The 17,935-nt window shown below is 32.3% G+C and overlaps 1 protein-coding gene across 3 annotated transcripts in view; it reads left to right on the top strand.

The window, feature by feature from the left end:
* Window positions 1-8,560: 8,560 nt before the first annotated feature.
* Window positions 8,561-17,935, top strand: part of LOC107438189 (synaptic vesicle 2-related protein) — an 80,239-nt gene continuing 70,864 nt past the window's right edge. The window contains exon 1 of one of the 3 annotated variants that reach the window (XM_071180652.1): window positions 8,561-8,679. The gene's annotated coding sequence lies outside the window, so the exon portion shown is untranslated. Of the gene's footprint in view, window positions 8,782-15,577; window positions 15,699-17,935 lie in introns of those variants that run through there. The other 2 variants (XM_071180656.1, XM_071180653.1) reach the window with 2 other exon arrangements.

The raw sequence follows: 17,935 nt of genomic DNA, 5'->3' as shown, positions 1-17,935 counted from the left end.
CAGCTTTCCCGGACTGCGCGCGCCTGCACGCAAGAAGGATAAAAACCAGCTCACCGACGATCAGTATGCCACTTCTACTTCAGCTCTCCCCCGGAGATGTGTGCAGTACCTAAGCCACCTTGTCCCGAATTACTGATGTCTTCCTACTTACTCTGATGGTAGACTTTATTTTGTAAAACCTTTTTTTAGTATTTTAGTTGTTTGTGAAGGAAATAAACCAAGTTATAGTTATAAAATGTCTGGTATCTTCCAAAATACTTCCAAACACTAAAAATCATATAAAATTATTGAATTCTACAATTTAACTAGGTATTCTATAGAATAAAGATTACTTTATCGTTTAAGCATGAAACACGGCACTCGAAAGTTCTTTGAACAGGTTCTAGCTGCTTTTAGTTAGTTTTGAACCGATTATAGCTGATTTGCAGTGACGTGTGCATACGCTTCATTTTGTTGCTTTTAGACATAATTGTTGCTGTTACTGTTAATTTACGTCGCACTAGAGCTGCACAATGGGCTATTGGCGACGGTCTGGGAAACATCCCGGAGGATGATCCGAAGACATGTCATCACAATTTTGATCCTCTGCGGAGGGGATGACACCCCCGCTTCGGTAGCCCAACGGCCTGCGCGCGAAGTCAAGCACTTTACGGTAGCACAGTTTAACGAGGACCAATACCGCACACCCTCGGTCCCTACGCAGACTGATCCTTTAGACATAATTATTAATATGAGCAATAATAAACTATATCATCTGTTTTTCCTCGCTGTATTTATCAATTAATCATCCGCAATAGAGATTAAATGCATTTTTAAAGATTTAATCTATTGCTGTTGTTTCTGATGTCACTTGCCAATATCAGCAAGCCTGCTTGGTGAAACCAAGCGAAATTTAGGGAGAGGGTACGTTTCTTATTTTTCAGACTAAGAATGCAACTTCAAAAACACACACGTCACAGCCAGTTTATAGGGCGGACCGATTCATACATCCATTCATTCATCCGTAATTTTTACCTGAACAAGAGAACAATCAATCTCCAATTCAGTACCCTCAGAGGTATAATTTGTAATGAGAACATGGAGGATTTCGTGCTTCAACAGATTTAACGTGCACTGGTCACCATTTACTACACGAGGAGTCTTCTTCCGGTGGGGATCGAACTCACGACCTCTTGGACGAGGACCAAACGCTCTATCAATCCGGCTATCCCGGCCCATTTTTCATGTATTATATACTTAAACTTGTCCAGTTATTTCATGAAATATCTAGTTATTCTAATTGTGTATTAAATAACCGAATTATACATATTAACGGCAACATTTACACTAACACAATTATTTCATTTTTGACAGTATTTTACATGTTTCAGGCTGTAAGTTTTAAAAATTTGCCAAAAAAATCGCCCCTACGAAGAAAAGTTTTCTTTACATTTAGTATACACACTTCTTTAGTATACATACTTAGTATATATACATTAGTATACATTTAGTATACATACTAACTTCATATTTAACACATTTATCTCTCAGGTAATTTGTAATCCCTTCCCTTATTTCACAAGTTTTTGAACAAGTCTTGTTATAATATGAAGTTTCTTTTTCTCTCTCACTTAGATAGCAAATATAAATCGTGCTGCTATTCAAAGAGATAACAAAAAGTAGCCCATTTGAATACAAACAGCCGTGTCTATACTATTCTTTTTTTACTCATTGGCGAAATGGGCTTTGTTTGGATTTCATGGCTCCCTCACTTTTCAACTACAATAATCAAGAGTAATAAACAGTGCGCATGCCTTGCTATGGCGACGGCTGCTGTTTGATAATTTTTTTAGGATTCTATTTTTCACTTTGAATTTTGTTATGCATTAAGTTGGGGAGTTTAGTTTTGAGATATGGGACTAGAGAGATCCCATATATACTTCTTGAGTTTTGAATAAAAGAGAATTTCATCATTTGAACGATGATTTTGTTTTTACTGTTTTAGTTAAGAATCAGAAATTCTAACCTACAGTTCAAGCTGGATCATTTTCAATACTAATTCAGGTGGATATCACAAATAAAGAGGGTCCAAACTGATTGGAACTGTCCCAAAAGCTAGAGTTGAAACAAGAAAAAAACGATGCCAAGGCCTAAACTTATCGAGGTTGAAAAAGCCAAAGAGCGTAGACGGGAATACCTTAAGCGTTACACACAAACGGAAAAACGAAAGGATTCCGTTCGCAAACGCAAGTATAAAGCCAGTACCTCACTAAAGTACCAAAGTGTTTGAGAGAATTAAACCCTACCAAAGAGCGAATGGTAACTCATGCAAATACGAGAACTGGGTGTTGATCACCAGTTAGCGATAAAAGGATCCATTGTCGACGTACCCAATAACTTGTACAAGACCGTAGGCTGTCTCTCACGTAACATAAATGATTCATTCACTATTCATGTAAAATTGAAAAAAAAGCCTAGCTTTCAAATCATATTTCATGTATGAGCTTGTGAATCCGAAACGGGTGTATGATGCAGCTTACAATCTCCATCAAACACCATTGTACCCATCCGAAAATGTTAATATTGATCTCGATTGGCTGTTCAATGTCTATTCAGTCACCAAAAGAACTTACACAGAATGTGTCTGAGCTGCATTTAAATATGTCTGCGAACTTGAGTACCGAGCAGTTCAGGATTAACAGTTAAAGATGTTCGAGATGGAAAAACAATAAAGTTTCTTTTCCAAAAAAAAATTAGACAACAACCATTTTGCCAATGGATAACCTGTGATAGCCTCGCAGCGATCACAATTTTCTTCATTTTACCACGTTTATATTAACTTGCCTTCGTGTATGTATGTCCGGGTGGAATTTCGTAATCGGTTTTAAACTAACTTCCCGACTAACTACAAACTTCAAATTTGGCACATAGTTCAGAATTGGATGACAATGTATGAAAATGAAGAGAAAGAAGACATACAAAGTAAAATAAAATTAATATTTAAAAAAAAAATAATGTTTTCGCGATTCTCTTTTGTTGTCGATTCGATTATTTCAAATTAGTGTCACATGTCAGGTGAAAAGTTTTTTATTGTCGGAGTATTTTTATTGGCTGAAAAATCACGTGGTAGGCTCCAGTTTTTCCTTAATCATTTCCAGATTGTTTAGGTTGTCATCAGCGAAAACTAATAAAAATCGTAAAAGTATTTTTTTTCTATAAATATCTTTGTATCCCTAATTTAAAATTAAAGTTCTTTTATTTTAGTAGAGGTCTTGTAGTAGTCTTGATTCGCTGACGAAAGAGACAGCCACTCAACGCAAGCGACGACTGGAGAAAAAAAAACAAAGGCGGTTAGAGACGCTTCAGCAAGAATCAGAAGCAGATACGTTTGCAAGATTAGCTAAACGGCGTAAACAAGCGGCAGAAGTTCCGAAAAATCAGCGTGTTGTCGGACGGAATAAAGATAAACAATGAATGGCTCAAGGAATCAAATCGCTTGAGAAACTCTGACTCAAGAGCTGGAGAGTCAATTCAGGAATATGAAGAAAGACTAAAATGTTGACGTGAGGCTTATGCTCAACGGGTAACTGATAGGGCAGATTTCTACCCAACACTTATTGCGACAAGTGCTATCATATCTTCCAGAAGAAATGCTACCCTAATCAGATAGCTAAATATCGTTTAACGTCAGCAAAGCCATACTTGCCATCGGAACTTGTCGCTAAAAATGATTAATTTGCATGCTATCGATGCAATACGCACTTGAAAAGCTTAAAAAGTCATGCTCCATCTAAGGCGTATTGGAATAACTTGCTACCAGGTGATATTCCTGGTGAAATTGCAGCAGTAACTGAACCAGAACGACATTTACTTCACCGCATCATTCCGTACATCAAAGTTATTAAATTTCCAGGCAGGTTTGGCCAATACGGTTTTAAAGGACATACCACATTATTTGCTTTCGATATCTTTGAAGCTAGTGAAAAACTGCCTGAAATGCTTCCTCGATCGAGCTCAGATATAGGAATTATTGTAGTGACTGAAACTCTGCAGAACTTAAATGTAACAAGAGTCTAACATATCACCAGATCGAGTCTACAGGGCACTTGATTGGCTTATTGCAAATAACCCACTCTATAAAGATGTAATAGTAAATAGATTTGCTCGATTAATTAGACAAGATGTTATTCGCGTTATTCCGGCTCTGTCAAAAGGACCAAACGAACCTGATGACCAAAATGGTGATTCTCCAGCTCGTAGTGCTTTCCAACGAATAACCGACCTAACCCACTAAAGATGTTTAGAAAATATTCAGACAGGACAGAATGGTGCAGCTGATATAAATTGGATTGTAATTTTTTTTCAGGCAAAAAATAACGGTGACACCTATTTTAAAAGCACTTTCAGTTTCCTGAATTTTATATCAAGCACTTTTCCTTTGTGAATAGGCTTAGAAAAATTTTGATTTTTTTTCACTCTTATGTTTGAATTTTATGAAACACAAGAAGGATCCATAGTTTTACAACCGACCAAACAAACGTCAAAAATCCGTAAACCATTTTTCTAAATAAATTTTCTAAATAAAAAATATATATTTTTAAAAACCACGTTTTTGTAGTGAATAATAATAATTGAAAAATAAAAATTTAAAAATAAAAATTTAAAAATTATAAATAAAAAAAAATTAATTTAAACACAAAGCTAAAAAGCAGAAAATAAATAATCGAAATAAAAATATATATTTTTAAAAACCACGTTTTTTGTAGTGAAGAATAATAAGTGAAAAATAATAATTTTAAAAAAATATAAAATAAAAATTAAAAGAATTATTATTTAAAATAAAAAATTTAAAATAAAGAATAATATTTTTAAAAACCACGTTTTTGCAGTGGAGAATAATAATTTTAAAAAAAATTGAAAAACGAAAAACGTGGGACGCATGAAATACATAACAGTAATGTTATATTAGTGTGTGTATGTGTGCTCTTGAGAATATGCGTATATATATCTGTAATTGTATCTGAATGTGTATGTGGAATATGTTTGTGTACATGCATATGTGGCTGTGCATGTGTATGAGTAAAAAAATGTGTATATGTACTGTTATGTATTTCATGCACCCCACGTTCTTCATTTTTCAAATTTTTATTTTTTAATTATTATTCTCCACTACAAAAAGGTGGTTTTTAAAAATATTTTTTTTATTTTGAAATTATTTTTATTTTTCATTATTTAATATTTTGTGACATTAGTTTGTTAAATGATTAATAATTACTTTGAATATTCAAAGAAAAATCAAGTGCTTGAATACACAATTAATAAGTTAAAGTAATAACCCATTGATTACCCGAATTAATATAAGTGTTACAAGTAATATAATGTTATAATAAAGAAATAATAATTAGAGAAAACAGCAAAAAAGTAACCGACTATAAAAATTTCTCCTGAAACAAAAAAAGCAATTTATATTACGAAACTCTTTTTATTATTTTAGATCACTCCATTTTAATTGAAAGATTATTTGTTTGTAAAGTATTTTATTAACGAAAATAACCCTGAGTCATAAAAGTATCTCTCAATTAAAAAATGCGATTTACACTGTTGATCGAAAACAAATATTAGCTAAGGAGTCTGAAAATGCGAATTTTTATAACAAGATAAACAAGAAATCCCCCAGACACAAATGTTTACATTATTATTTTTCAAACTTTTTTGCTAACAGAAGACAAACAGACACAACATTTACTGTCCACATTCAAAATTAATGCTATTTCGTAACTCTCAAAAGTATGGAGTGCTTTTGCTTGAATTATAAACTATATGGAATAAATAGACGAGTAGAATGGGGAAAAAATAATTATTTCTCTATTTTGTAAAGATTATTTTTTTTTACTCTTAATAGTTTAAAATCACAAACAAAATTTTCAATGGTAATTAAAATATTTATAATTTCACAACGAATTAGCTTTCTTAACATTCAAAAAAAATCTTTTCATGTATTTAGGAATCAAAACTGATTCCAGTGATAAATTTGAGAACCAAAATTGGTTCCAATGATGCATTTAGAAACCAAAATTCGATAAGTATAGAGAAAAATTACTATATCTTTATGGCGAAGAGTCAAGTTAAATGTTGATGAATTTTCGCTTGGTAAAACTAGCATACGTAAAGTGATGACGTCATTCCACAATGAGATCAATTCCAAATGCAGTGACCAATGGCAAACTGTTTAGGTCCGATCCAACGGTAAACAAACATATTATCTAGTACTGGAGAAGAAATTTCTACTTATAAGAATTCGCAAAAGGAGTCCAAATCCTTCACGGCGTAGCAAATTTTTAGTCAGGCAACACATTTAAAAATGTGACCGAAGACTGTGCAATCTAGGTAAAAATAATCACTTCAATTCTTTTTTGTTTAGCCGACCGACTACATGGATTTCAAGGGACCTCATATCAGAAAGATCCTTTGTTCGAATTTCGATCAGAAGCTTGGATGTTCTTTCCTTTTGATCTGTCTATTTTATGGTGGAGCTAACGTTAACACACCTAATATGGCGTCCCTGAAAGAGGGATCAACGCATCTGCCCTCCTGATACCTCAATGACGAATATCAATATAAGGGTAAACATTGTAAAAAAATTATTTGTTGTTTAAAGAATAGTAATAACTAAATTCCGATGAACATTTAGAAGCATGCAGTAGCATATTTTTGGAATAAATAATACTAGACTGCGCAAACTGTCTGGGCTGGTTATCTAACATCTGGAATTATCTTAAGCAGTAAAAATTGTGGTGTAACATCTCTCTGAATATGATATGAAGGAACATTATATTTCAAGTTAACGCAAATAGAGCGTTCATAACCAATTTAAAGGGAATAATTTAAATTTAATTACTTAAAATTGAATAATCCTCGTGACCAAACAGTTCTAACGCTTAAGTTGTTACAGTGGTTTTGGTAATGGCCAACATTGTTTATTTTTCTGAATCTCTCAAATTTAATACTGGCTATACTTAGAGCGACTCCTCTCCACCAAACATTTCAAACCCACTGGAAGTTACAATGGTGAAATAAATTAAGAAAATTTGTATATTTTATCGAATTTCTTGAAAAGAATTGAACTGAATGTAAAACAACTGCTTCTAGACAAAATTACAAATCTTGTACATCAAATAGGTCAGTTCACACTCGTGTGTAGGCGGAGTCAGTAGAGAAACAAGCTTTATAAGTGCGAGTAAGTTAAGAGGCATTTCGTTTTCGAGGCAACTGTGCTGGGGGTACTGATCCAGGAGTTTCCTTGTCTTCTGGATTGGTTCAAAATTACAAGGCTACGGAGTTGAACGTAAGTAGTCGTAAACCCATGAAATTGGGTCGGCTGTTCAACGACGGTTATAAAATAAAATAAAATGAAGTGGCGGCGAATTGTGGGGAGGATAGAAGCAGGCCAATCTCAGGTCCAGATTTCTAGAAAGTTCAATTTAACGCCCAGCGTCGTCTGTAACTTATGGATTCATCTAGAGAACCATCTAGAGAAGAGGATACCGGATCCATCTAGAGAAAGTCTGGGCAAGGTTGTCCAAGAGCTACGACGGCTAGAGAAGATAGTCATTTGTCCATTATAGCGAGGCTACAGCTTCTCAGTTCTTTCATCACTTGTATGCAGAATTACCCGTGCATCAAGGGTGACTGTTTCCAAACGACTTCATGAGAGAGGGTTGTTTGCAAGAAGACCTGATTGTTGCGTCCATCTCACTTCTACGAACAGGAGAGTCCGTTCACCATGGTGCAGAGAGCAAAGAGATAGGAGTATGGATCAATGAGCAGCCGTTTTCTTTATTGATGGATCAAGGTTCAGCCTAAACACCGATTCTAGCCGCATGTTCATATGGAGAGAACCATGGACCCGCTACCTACCCTCTAATGTTCGCTAAATCGACCATAATGGCGGAGCAGGTTGAATGGTCTGGGCAGACATCATGTTGTATGGTCGCACACCTCTCCATATCTTTGAAAAAGGGTCTGTGACTGTTGTGAGGTATAGGGATGAGGTATTGGAGTCCTATGTTCCCTTTTTCAGATTTGCAGCTGACCTTGACTTCATTTTAATGGACGATAACGCGAGACCTCAAAGAGCTCTTCTGGGAGGCGAATTTCTAGAGAGTGAGAATATTCGCCGGATGGATTGGTCAGCCAGATCTCCAGACCTCTACCCAATAGAGCATGTCTGGGACACTCTGAAGAGGGCAACTATCGCTACCGCTCTCATGCAAGAACCACCCAGGGAATGAAAACAGCGATCCTGAACAAGTGGGATCAATTGCGACAGAAAATGATATACTGCCTTATTTCAAGTATGAAATCCCGCTGCAAGACCATTATTCGAGGGGCCTGCCTTGGAAGAGCGATATCGCCCGCCAAACGTTGTGCAAAGCGTGGTGGTAGTGGGTTCGATTCCCCCTGTTACCCTGGATGTTTCTTCGTGCCGTTCCTTCTCTGCATAGTGTTATCCGTCCACCTATTTGACAAGGGTTTACAAGCCTAAATTGAGAACACAAGCCTGCAAATGTATGTAATTCTAATAAATCAATCCAAACACCATTATTCGAAATTTAAAAGAGAATTATTGTGCAATTTCAAAATGGTCACAATATGACTGTCAAGTTGGCTGTTTGTTTGAATGAAGTGTTTTGGCGAAATGTGAGTTTTTCTTTTCTGATCATAGTCTAGTTAATACCAAATAAGTTTTAATCCTCTTTCCTGATTTATCAAGGATATCGATTGTGGTTGGCTATTTGGAAAGTAACTTCAATATTATTCTCGAACTGATTTGACCAACTACCGATATAAACTGTTATAAAATGTCTGTATGTTTTTGTTGTAAAATAATAAGATTAAGGATATTAACGCTTTCACAAGATTTGCATAATTTTGTCAATTGTATAAAAAAAAAATTTATAATATATAACTTATAATCACCTCAGGTTTTTTCGAATTCATATTAAAGTTCCATATGTTAATTTTTGGGCAGTGAAACATTTAGTGAAACACCACTTAGGTGTAAAGTAGGTGACACCACTTTTGGTTGTTCCTGAAAATTTTTCATAGTGAAGAAAAAAATACCAATCGTAAACTCTAAAAACATTTTATTGTTTATACAACTAAAATGACAGCAATACTTGTTCGATTTATTATTTTGATTATGTTGGGTATAGTGTCTAATAAAGATAAAACAATATATATATAAAAAAAACTGGAGTGCAATAAAATGTTATATCATAGTGTCACTTAAATGAGTAACCTATTTTATATTTTCTTATCTCTGAGGGTGATAAACTTTTCTCCTCGTTCATTGAAAATGACATTTTTTTAATAATAAATGTCAAATGACTGTAAATTAAGTTTCTTTATAAAGAATTTTGCTTCAGTAAAAATAAACATTGTAACATGAGATACCATTCTGCAATCTGTACTCTGGAATTTATAAAATATCATTAAAAAAACATTTCTCATTAAATTTTGTTTTAAGAAGAAAAAATACAACAATGAAATTTTGTAAAAATCTAACTTCCTATTTTTCTTTTTTTTTTAAAAAAAAAAATGTTGTGTTAAAAAGACTTTTCTGAAATTTGAACTTTTGAAAGAATTACAGCAACCCAGAAAAAGTTATGTTATATGCAGCACATATGAATTTTCCAACTTTAATGGTGTTTTTCTTGATAATATATTTTTCTATTGTTACATCCAAATGATCGGAAATTGTTATTTAAATTATATTTTATTTTAGCTTTAATGTAAATGGTTCGACATTTTTAAATCGAATTTTTTTGTGAACGTTTCAATTTTTCATGCTCAACTTCCTCAAATTTTTAAATTTTTCTGCGTGGTTCGATCAGTAATTTGTACCTATTCAAAACAATACTTAAATTTCTTAAAAGCAAAAGGAAAATCAACAATTACTGAAGGTACCATCATCTTTCGCTTGTTCTTTGCAGATTTCCGAGAGTTAGTCATGGGAACACTTATTTCAATTTATCATTTCATTTTAAAGTGAAAACTTTAAAATAATATTTTCTTGCAAAACAATAGTTTTTTTTAAACTGCAAAACAAATTACAAATGGTTTTAGTTTTTCTCAGGGTCAGCTTGTATCACTGTAGAAAAAAGGGTTTTCTCAAAATTAAGCAAAAATCTGCCATAATAGCTTCAAACCAAATAATAGTTGTATTTAAAAACTTGTGTATTCAAAATTGAAGAAGCATATACTCATATTTTGAGCAAAATGCATAATCTCAAAAGAGACCCGAAGAGAAAAAATGTGTGGGAAAGATGCTCATTGGCTGCAAAAATCTTTTTAACTGTCCCTGAACTAGGGTGCACAGAGCGCAAAATAAATAAAAAAATGACTCACATTGAATAACTTTTGATCTAGTGATCGGACGTTCAAGTTCTAAGACTCGATCTTAATGGCTCGAAATGGGTGATTTCAAATACGCTAATTCATTGGTGCAGACAAATTTTTAAGTTACGAAATAAGACACAATAAGTAATTTCTCTGAAAAACTTATTCAGAGAAATTACGTTTTGTGCCTGATTTTTTAGTTTTAATTATCGCGTGATCTGATTAATTAGCATATTTGAGGTTTTACCTCTTCGAACCATTAAGATTGAGTCGTAAAACATTGAAGACCCTATCATTAGATGAAAAGTTATTCTAGGAAGGTGTTCCGTTGTTTATTTTGCTCACTTTACTGTTACAGTTATACAGTGCACATATATATTGGTTAAAGAATCCTACTACGAACTCGGAGGTCATTTGCCCAAAACTTGTTGGCTGACTCACACATTTTACCCTTCAATGATTATTATGTTTAAATTTTTTAATATAAGGAGTTTCCAAATTTAACTACATTTGTTACAGAGCTATTTTGGCATATATTTGTACGATTTTGAGAAACCCTTTTTTACAATCATATTTAAATCACATATTTTTCAAATAATTATTCATTTAAATTACTTTTTTTTTAAATTATTGATTTCAGCCAGAAATATTTTTACACAGTACATAGTAAATTATAAATATATTTTTAAGGTCGTCAAGTTTTCTAAATCTTGAATTTATTGAAATTGAATGCTTTTTTTAGAGAAATAATGAGAGGGGGAAATTAATGTCTAAAGTAAACTAATAAATGAAAAAAAGGTTTTATGTGAATAAAATTCACGTGAAACTTTCAAATTATAATCTTTAAATTTTTCAATAGCTGTATGTCATATAATTTTCTGTTTAATAAACATATTTCAATTGCACTTTTTTAGTTATATGTTCATTTAAATACTTTTAAAAATGGTGAAACATGTAATTCCCCTGCATAAATATTGAAGAAGGTTATTTTCCAGAGAGAGAGAGAGTAATTTAGAATAGTTTTTTTAATATTTCCTGATCTAAATTTATTCTTTATATGAACTTCATTAAATGACAAATTGTGCCTTTGTCTATAAAAATTCAGAAGGATGCTGAGTTTGAACAAAATGAAGAACGATTTAATTTATTCAGTGTTTAGATTGCATTAATTATTTAACAATTTTAAACTTTTTAATTAAAAACATTAAGTATTCTAGTTAAAAAATTATTGGTATTATATAATATTTATTATTTTATCAGAACTTTAATTAGTAAATGTGAAAAAAATTTTAAAAAAATCTGATTAAACAATTTTAATAAAAAAAATCCACTTTTTTTCTTTTAAAATTCATGATTTTTACCAGCCTTGTTTTATCTTTACCCTCAGCAAATGACGCTGTTACTCGAAATATTTGCAAATCAAATTTACTAAACTAAAAATAAAATGGCAAAGATAAAAACTGAATACCCCTCTAAACGTTCAAGAAATGTCTTCGTTTAAAACGTTAGAAGTTGACATGCTAAAGCATTATTTCGCAGATATTAAACGAAAACATATTTGCTATTGAAATTAGAAAAAAAAACTAACTAAAAAGAGGTTGAAAACCAGAAATGTTTGTAAATCAAATTTATTAAATTAAAAATAAAATAACGAGGAATGAAATTCAAAACCCTTAAATATTCAATATTTTTTCAATTACTGGCATTCAATATTGTATCGAGCACAGGGTTCATGTGGATTGAATAGGAATAAAACAATCTTTAACACTCTAAATATTTGTTGGTCGAATCTCATAGAAAATACAGCAATTTCTAGTACTTAATTACAGCACAAATATTAGTGCAACACACCAAACACAGGATTCACAATCTCAGACAGGTCAATGAACTCACCAGAGACTCGCAGATCAGAGCATTACTTTTTTTAAAAAATTTTTATAATCTTTGTTGATTAGCCGATCGAATTTTCAATTTACGTCTAAAGATGTTCTCCTGCGATGTTCAATTGCTTGTAATTTTTAACCCAATCCAGATGACAAGGGAACTCCTGGATTAAGTAAGAATTGGGAAAAATTTGCTCTTCTGTAGGATTTTTTGATGGAACTAACCCGCATTTGAATTTCATGGAGAGGAAAACTACGAAAACCTCCAATGGTTAATCTGACAGCAAGGGGAGTCTAACCCAAGATCCATCTACCATTGAGGATATTTTACATCAGCACTGTGTTCAGTGCCAACCAGGTGTAGAATTCGAATCGACCAGCCATCGCTGGGATTCGAACCCGGTTCACCTCATTGGAAGGCGAACGTTCTATCCCCTAAGCCAGGGGTGGCAAACCTTTATATATCAACGTGCCATTTCTTCTAAAAAAATTTTTAATGAGGTCATAGACGTGCCGTCAAATAATTTCGACTTCGTGATTATTGGGAAAATATTAATACTAAATACTATCAACTCAAAACTCTTTATTTGCATTGAAAAAAAAAAAACATTTTGCAATGTTTTAGTTATACGCTTAATTCAACTTAAAAGTAACATCAGTGTGACTTCTATTGTTGCAGATTAAATGACAAATCACTTATATTAGGTTGTAATAGAGCCCTTGAATCAGAGTATAGGAGCCTTAGGTTGTAAGATGTTAGTTTAAGCAGGACTGTTAATTTTTTTTGCTGGTTATTTTTTGTTAGCTTGTTTTTTATGGTCATTAATTGTTTTTTAGCATTAATTGTTAATTTTTTTATTAATAATTGGTTATTATTTTGTTTGTTTTTTTGTGAATTTTAATTTAATTGTTACATGTGCTTCATAGTGTAATAACATTTGTGTAATAACAATTCATAGTGCAATAACAATTGTGATCGGTGCCGTGCCCAAAATATTGTGTCGCGTGACATAAATGTCACACGTGCCACTGGTTCACCATCCCTGCCCTAAGCCATCACGGTTCAGAGCAATATTGCAGTCATAAAGGTACTAATGCTCTCCCATTTCACTGCTGTGACTGATACAGTATTTACGGAGTGCCTAACCTCTGGGGTTATCTTTTCCTTCATCGGAATAAAGTCCATTGAAGGGGAGGGGGGAGGGCAGTTAATAAGAACTAACATCTAAGTGAAAATGATTTCTGTGAGATCGGAGGCTGGTAAACATATGAAAATCTGCAATAAGGTGAATAGAAAAAAAAGGAAAATAAAAGAAAACAACTAAAACATTTACAAGTACTTACAATTATTTACATTTCAAAAGGGCAGACTCCCTGCATACTTCCTCCGACAAGTCGGTACAGAGTATGCAATTTGTCTAAATATTGATCCAATTTTCTAAAATTGGGATAGAAAATATTTAGAAAGCACACCGTCACTAAGATAGAATGCTGTGGCGGGACTGAATTTGGTATTTGTGGCGATATGTTCGAAGTCTAAGATTTTATTAAAATCACAAGTTGTGCAGTTTTTTGCATCCTTAAGAAAGGAAGCATTTAATTTATTAAGGAAATTATTAATGTCTTATAATTTTAGATCATTATAAAGAGTTTTGTTTTCAACGTACCAGGGAGCTCCAGTTATAAGTCTTAAAATTTTATGTTCGAATATTTTCAATCTGAGTTTTACTTGACCACCCCATGCTATGGCAGCATAGCTAAGAAGAGGTCTTATGCTCATAATGTAGATGTGTCTCTTAGTATTTGATTCAAGCGTCGTTTCACCAAAAATACCACCTCTGGTGGTTACTCCCATGCCAACACTTCGAAAGGAACACCTGGGGCTCGTATCCTCACATTGAGAAGAAATAAAGGGGTCATCTTTGTCGTGATAATATTGCCCATGAACTGCAATAGCGGTGCAACTCAAAAAATCATGTTTCGAGATAAGTGGGTCTAAAGTTTTCATTCCTAAGGAAAATGCATAAGAAATGCTTTAGTTTGCTTAAACGAAGATTACCTTCAAGTTGAATTATCAGTTGCGCTAGTATTGCAGCTGAAAGAATGTGTATTTTCATATTTACACTGGTTTTTAGTCCAAAACGCGTGTTTTTGTAGTTGTGCCACTATTGCAGCCCATGTGAGCGATATATAGTGAAAAATCGCGCCAATATTATTATTGAAAAATTATACCATTTCTCTTTCAAAAGGGTTAGCTGCGCATGCTCCATGTTATCTAAACTGAAAAATGAAACAAGAACTACATCGCTTTTAAAGTGACTGATATCGATGTCTATATGAACTTGTTTAAGAAAAGTCACTTGTAGAATCCAAGCAACGCGTTCCACATTATTATGTGTCTTAATATATAGTACATAATACCTTTATCAATCCATTATTGTCAATCTATTCTTGTCGCTTGATTTCTCAGTGAAGACATTTTATTTTATGCTCTTAAAGAGAAGAAGGTATTTTATGCTCTTAAAGATTTTTAATTTAATAAAGAGAATTTGAGACACTTCAACTGGAGGTGTTCCCAATATTGGAAGTTCGCATGCGTTGCACGTGTGACATTGGAAAATGATGTTTTTAATGCAGGATTCGTCAACCATGAATACAGCGAAGGGAAATCGGTAGAACAAAAATTCGCGGAAAAATTGAAACATAGAGTGGTTACAGAAGCTGCAAGTTCTCTATATCTTTATTTTATAACTCAAAATAAAAATTAATCTAAAGTAAGGCGCAGAAAAATTTTCAGGAATGTGTAGAAAAAAAAGCATTAAATAAAAAAAAACACATAAAAATTTCTTTGTAATTCTGAATAACCTTCAAACATAATTTCAATGATTTCTTAATGCTACTATTTTTTAGTGCTAAACCAACTTACTTAGATTGATGTTATTTTTATATTTTGCACTTTTTGTTATATTTGCAGAAATAATTACACTTTTTCGTGCCTTTGAGAAACTCCATAATTAAACATTAAATTAGCATAAAAAAGAAATATGTATATATATATATATATTTTTGGTTTAATGTAATAATTACAGATCATTTGACTGAGTTTCTAAGGAAAAGAAAATATTCAAAACTCCCATTTTTTATTTCTTGGACATTATTCTGCCAATTATGTTTATATTTTGTCATCAAAAATTGCATTGTTTAAAAGAAACATAAAAAAAATTTTATTCTACCCCAAGTCAAAATTCTTGATGGTTCCATCAAACAATTTGATGGTTTATGTTGGTTTCAGTGTGATTCATGATGTTTCAACATCGTTTTCGCTTCTGATTTCATAATTTAAAATATCGTCTGCACTCAAAATTAGCATATTTGAGGTCATTAAGATTGATTCCTAGGACGTGAAGATCCAATCATCAGATCAAAAGTTATCAGGTAGGTTCGTTTTTTTCTTTTTTTTTTGCGCACTGTGCATAAAACGTAAAATAAACAAAAAATGTGCCCCATTCCTCAAGCTACAGCTACGCTTATAGTATCATACCAAGTGATGCTTAATACATTTTATCTTATTTCTACTGGAATAAACTTCAAAAAACGAGTTTTGCTTATTTAAATAACGTAAAGCCACCGAAAAGAGCGACAAATAATATTAAATAAAAAAAAATTAAATTATTTAAGCTATCTATATTATATAAAACGCTAATACGTATGTATCAATAAAACCGATGATATTTCTTTTCTCGTGTAGGCAGCAGTTTTCATTTTTAGTTGATGGGCTTCGGCGCGCAAGAGCACGTAGTGAGCATCATATGGCTAATCTATATTATATAAAACGCTAATACGTTTTAATTGATAGGTTTTGGCGCGCAAGAGCACGTAGTGAGCGTCATATGTCTAATCGGGTGAATTCTCAACGAATTATAAAAAAAATTCTCACAAAATAATCTTTATCGAAGTCGATGCTTTACATCCGGCTTTCAGCACTATTTCATATTGTTTTACAACACATGGTTTTAGCCCTCTGGTGGGAAAAACCTTAAAACAAAACTTACAACAGTTACTTTTCTCAACAACTGAAATTTAGAATAGTGTGATTAAGAAAAATATGTGAACTGTTTGCAATTTCAAATTAATATTGAAATGCACAGGTTTAGAATTTTCTACAGTGAAAAGTTTTCGGAACTTCAGTGTTCAAAAAAGTGTACAAAAGCTAGATGTTAAGAACGTATCCAATGAGCGAGCATCGGATTGCGAAGCAGTTCCGGGGGTTGGCGAGAGCGAGCGAGCAGGGGGCGAAGCCTCCTAGTATTAATATAAAAACCTAGAGTTAGAAGGAGGTTACTGACAATTTAAAAACTAAAAAAAAAACTGTATCCGAACTATTTCATAACCAATTTATTAGAAGCCAGGGGACTATTCTTCATTAGAAGCCGAGACTCATTCTTTGCTTGATTTTAGCTATCACTGCCAAATTTGAAATAAAAATCATGCAGGCATATTAAAAACTGATGTGGTTTAGTTATGTTAAGATTAAAATGAAGGCAAAAAAAAACAGTTTAGTTACATTAAGCATACCCATATTGACGCAACCACATTTATTTATTTTCTCTGATTCATTAATTCTGAATCATAATAACGTCACTTATCTAATTCTTCCATCAAGCTCTTTAATTATGTCAGTATATGCTTTTCAGTTTTGAGCATGGTTTTGTACTTTTTCTCAGTACTGATTTATTAAATCTTTATATTTTTTTTTTAAATTTAATTCATCTTCGCATTTTTTCCTTGTGTAAGACAGGCCAAATTCATTTAGGAAAATTACTAGGGCAAAAATTTGAGGAAAGTGCGTAATTGAATCTAGCACACCCTATTTGTATTTAATGCAAAATTCCTTTTTTTTAAAAAAAAAACCTTAGAACTTTTTTTAGTTAAATCATTAGTTTTTATCACGTCTGTAAAGATTTTTTAATAATAAAATCGGAAATATGGCTATTTTGGAAAAAGAAAAGACCCCCAAAAATTATATATATATTTTACTGTATTCCTAGTTTGTTAGTTCTTGTATATTTTGTTTTAATTTAAAATACTCTAAATGCCTTTGTTTGTGAGAGAGCAATTAGTTTAGGAAGAAATTGGTCAAATAGTTACCGAGAAATCGAATTTTATTTATTTGTATTTTTAAAATTTGAATTTGCACAAATTTGTATTGCAGTCTTTAAGATGATGTAAATAATTGTGTACCTTACTTGCCAAAATATTTTCGACTATTATGAAGTAAAATAAACTAAATAGTAATAAATACAGTACGGAACCCGTTATCCGGAATTCAGAAAACCGGAACGAAATTCGATATTTTCCCGCCATTTTAAGAAGAAAGAAAAATTTCCTCATAAAATTTTAGGATTTTTCTTTCTTTTTTAAAAGATGTTTACCTTACAATCATTTTGGAAATAATCATTAGTGTATTACTTCAACGTTTTTTCTTCTTTTTAAGATTATTACCAAATATTTTTTTTAAGTTGGGTTTGACAATAAAAAAAAACGTCTTTTTGCAGCGATTCAGAAAACCGGAAAAATCAGTTATCCGGAATAGCGATAGTCCNATTTCTAAAACTATTTCAAAATAATTTTTTAGTTTCGTTTTATAAACATTAAAAAAACGTCTTTTTGTA

The sequence above is a fragment of the Parasteatoda tepidariorum genome, chromosome 5, assembly GCF_043381705.1.
Source record: "Parasteatoda tepidariorum isolate YZ-2023 chromosome 5, CAS_Ptep_4.0, whole genome shotgun sequence".
In the NCBI taxonomy this organism is placed as follows: domain Eukaryota; kingdom Metazoa; phylum Arthropoda; class Arachnida; order Araneae; family Theridiidae; genus Parasteatoda; species Parasteatoda tepidariorum.
This window is presented reverse-complemented; position numbering and strand designations above follow the sequence as displayed.